This window comes from Octopus bimaculoides, chromosome 23, assembly GCF_001194135.2.
Source record: "Octopus bimaculoides isolate UCB-OBI-ISO-001 chromosome 23, ASM119413v2, whole genome shotgun sequence".
In the NCBI taxonomy this organism is placed as follows: Eukaryota; Metazoa; Mollusca; class Cephalopoda; order Octopoda; family Octopodidae; genus Octopus; species Octopus bimaculoides.
This window is the reverse complement of record NC_069003.1, coordinates 28,857,155-28,861,419: the sequence shown is the minus strand read 5'-3', so window position 1 is coordinate 28,861,419 and position 4,265 is coordinate 28,857,155. Positions and strand designations below refer to the sequence as shown.

At 33.2% G+C, this 4,265-nt stretch overlaps 1 long non-coding RNA gene across 1 annotated transcript in view; it reads right to left on the bottom strand.

Annotated features, from left to right (window-relative positions):
* The window catches only part of LOC128250633 (uncharacterized), a 24,089-nt gene extending 20,991 nt beyond the window's left edge, over positions 1-3,098 (bottom strand). Inside the window, exon 1 of the long non-coding RNA XR_008266663.1 lies at positions 2,546-3,098. This is a non-coding gene — a long non-coding RNA (uncharacterized LOC128250633). The remainder of the gene's footprint in view (positions 1-2,545) is intronic.
* Between the last annotated feature and the right edge of the window lie 1,167 nt (positions 3,099-4,265).

Here is a 4,265-nt window from a genome sequence, read left to right as displayed (position 1 = left end):
TATATATATACATATATATATATATATATATATACATATATATATGTATAAATATATATGTATGTATATTTCGAAAAGGAATATATATACACATATTTATGCGTATATATATATACATACAGAGAGAGAGAGGGAGGGAGGGAGAGAGAGAGCGAGGGGGAGAAAGATAAATAGATAGATAGATTGATATACAGATAGATATGCATAAACATATAAATATATACATAAATATAGTGCTGTATGTATATATATATGTATGTAAGTGTGTATGTGTGTGTGTATCTGTTTGGGTAGACATGTGCGTGTTCAGTTCTTAGTTACTATGTTACTATTTCAATTGCGAGTCAATGGTCGGTCACGCTATAGGAAATTAGACAATTCTCTTTCAACACTCGCTTTAAAGAATAATTACAGATATGTCAAATCTTAAATAAAATATGAAGTACAGAAAAGCACACACATTTTTATGTTTATGTCTGTGTTTCTTTGGCGAGAGTGTTTGTGATAGGGGTTGAAAAACGAAAGGACTATTGTTTGAATACAATTGAATACCCCTAATCATAATTCTGGGGAATCAACAACAGTATTGTTAATCTACGATTATATTTAACCCCAAGTGATTGTACATCCTAGTGGATATACCTCAAGTCCTCGTCTCTCTTGTAATACATTAACCCTACAACTGGACATTTAATCTGCTCTACAGTATTATTTCGGTATTGTTACTGAAATGTGTAAGGCGGTGAGCTGGTAGAAACGTTAGCACGTGGGGCGAAATGATTAGCTGTATGTCGTCTGTCTTTAAGTTTTGACTTCAAATTCTGCCGAGGTCGACTTTGCCTTTCATCTTCTCGGGGTCGTTAAATTAAGTACCAGTTGTGAACTGGAGTCGATTTAATCGACTAGCCCCCTCTCCCAAAATTTCGGGCCTTGTACCTAGAGTAGCAAAGAATCGTCAGCACGCAAGGCGAAATGCTCAGCGATATTTCACCGGTCGCTACAGTTTGAGTTCAAATTCCGCCGAGATTGATTTTGCCTGTCATCCATTTTGAGGTCGATAAATTAAGTATCATTGAGATGAAATCGTCTCCCCGCCCCATCCCCCAAAATTCAATCCTTGTGTCTTTAGTAAAAAGCATTATTTCTGCAATTATAGTCCTACTTACAGTATTATGCCCGAAAAAGAAAACGTGTTGATGACGCATTTGATCAGATGTTGCTTCGTTATAGGATGACGTTCAACAAAATGCTACCTACAACTGTTGTCCGTATTATTAAGATGGTAAATAATTGGAGATAGACATATGGTGACCGGTTAAAACGTACAACATGTATTCGATTGAACGAACAGTGTTTTGGGATTCAAATAAATTTATAGAAATGACTGTCTCAAAGTTTATGGATACGGGAAAAATGCAAGTTAATAAACTGTTTCAGCATGATATCGTCATTGCCCCTTTTTCCTTTCTCTTAAATTTCTTTAATATTCATGCATATATAATTCATATAACAGTAAAATATGAACGATTTGATTCATCTCTCTTGGTTTGGGATATTTCCATTCCCAGGCTATGAAAAACTACTTTGAAATGGTAACATGTTCATATAGGCTATTATCATGCCAAGATTTCCAAACTAGATTTCCGGTGTCAGTTGGTATACCATTATTTATGTATTCTATAATTTTAGAATCGTTTCTATGTTATGATAAATCTATATCTGTTATGAATGTATATTCCCATTTGGTAAAACCTAAGCTCCCAGAAACTATGCATTTTTTTGTTTAAAAGACATCTCTACAAATTCTGCAGTCACATTTACAAGTTTGTATTCTGATTCATAATATGGTTCCACAATTTTCTGCGAGCATGGCTTTGATCTGCTACCACAATAAAAGCCTTTAGATTTTAGCTTTGAGTCCATCAGTTCTCAGTAATATCATGTTTTTATCTATCTACTTTTGTTTAGTGCAATATTATCAGGTGTTGGAAATGTAACGGCTTCTGTTAGTATCTTTTTAATATGGCCTTTTGTATTCAACTTTAAATTTAGCGTTCATCTTTTTTGGTAATAATTTGTCTTCTCTCTATATTCTCTTCATAAATGATTGTTTTAGTTTTACATTTATTTGTTGAATTCCTTGGAAACATTAGCCAAGTTTTATAGTTCTTTCTGATAAACATTTATTGTTTTTAGTAGATATTTTAGCAGACCCTAGCCGTTACACCAGATTCTTTGCGAGACGATTTTTCTTCAGAGTATTGTAAAAATCAATCATTTGAGTCTTTGTTCATTTAATTACTCATTAGAGCTTCAATTTAATTTTTGGTAAGAATATCATAAATACACCAACGTATGGACCACAATATATGACAAACATTCAACTGCGTAAATAAACAAACATGAATTTTGCATAATACTTGTAAATAATTGCATTTTGAATAAGACACAATAATTTGTCAACGCCATGACAGCAAAACTAATTAACGCACATTATTTAAATTTTCATAACTTTATATATATATATATATCTTATGTAACTCACCTATGCACGAAAGAATTGTGAAGAAAGAATTGTATACATGCATTCGTATTGTAAATAATTAATTGTATACATGCATGTATACAATCTCAGTATAACAAGAAGTCGCATCCTTCTTGCTGTTCTGCCATAGCAACCAACTTTGTGGAGATACCTGACAGCTGTTTTGGGATTGACATCAATTTGTTCTGCTAAGTCAGAGGCCTTGCAACGGGTATTATCTTCCACCCTTCTCTTAATAAAGAGAAAGGTCCTGCCAGAGGGACCTGGTTGATCTGGTCGCACAATTTTACCCTCACTGTATCCACTTCAGAATGACCTACAACACGGTCTCCTTAAAATTCAGACAGTTCTAAGACGTCTTTTGTACATGGCATGATTAAACAGTCACATACAGAATCTGAAACATAAGTATGTCAATTAATAAAAAAAATATATAACCCTTTACAAGTTAGAATAGACATAAAACAATGTTTTACGAAGTGTCTATCTATATCTGTCATGTGTGTGTGTGTGTGTGTGTGTGTGTGTGTGTGTTGGTGTTTTGATGTGCGTTTTTGATTGAAATAACGTAAAGTGAATTTGAAAACTCTTAAATTCCACTGTTACGTCATAATCACTTGTGACGTATTTACATAAGTAAATATGTGTATATGTATATAGATATATGCGTGTGTATGTGTGTGCGTGTGCCTGCGCATGCATTAGTTTACGTGTGTATGCGTAATTTTCTCTCCTACCACCATCGCTCACTTTCTTTTGGTTTCTTTTGTCCTACGTCACGTGGCTAAGTATGGCTTATTAAAAAAGAATATATACCGATACATTTAACATATCATATAGATATAATTTCTTCCGAAGTCAATAAAATATAGCACTGTTCAACTACTTGTATCGATACAGTCGACTAATTCTCTCACCACAAAATTCTTACCTGTGCTGATATTATAAACAATTATTGTCTGTGTTTTGTTCGCTTGTTTATTTGTTTTAAGTATTTCGCTGCACAACCTTAGCTTGATAAATAAAATTTTCCCCAGGGTGTCGTGCGACAAAAAACTTCAAAAATTTAGTATCATGAAACAGAAATAAAACCGCTTGGGAACGGAATAATGCTTTTTTTCAATACACGGTTTCGCATCAAGATGTTTTGGAAAACAAATACATTATTTAACAATAGAAATTTCTATATAAATATCTGGTCTTGTTTATTTTATAGCCATGTAAGTATAATTTAATGGAATTGGTTTTCTACGTTTAGTCTGTAATTCTGCTTCTTCCAATGTTGCCGCTACTATTACTGCTTCTTCTGCTACAGTAACAGCCAGCGCTGGATTAACGATTCAGTAAAATAAGCGCGTGTTTCGAACATCAAGGGAAACGGGGTGGCGTCACTACAGAAATGGTAAGGCATTTACGGTACAAAAGAAATCAGTTTTACACTTGCTAAAATGATATTCGGGATGCCTCACCTCTATTAAACAGAAAAGCAGATGTGTTACGTAAAATTAATTATTAGGACCTGATTAGAGACATTCCAATTGAAAAATGTAGGAAAAAACGTTTCAATTATAAATGTCAATAAATAAAGCGAAAGTATCCAAAATAAACCTTAGTTCCCATTTTACTGCTAGCCTTAATTCATTTTGAAATATAATAGTTTATCTTATGATTTATTATTACTTATATTTTGAATTACATAAATCTGGAGCCAGCAAAATCT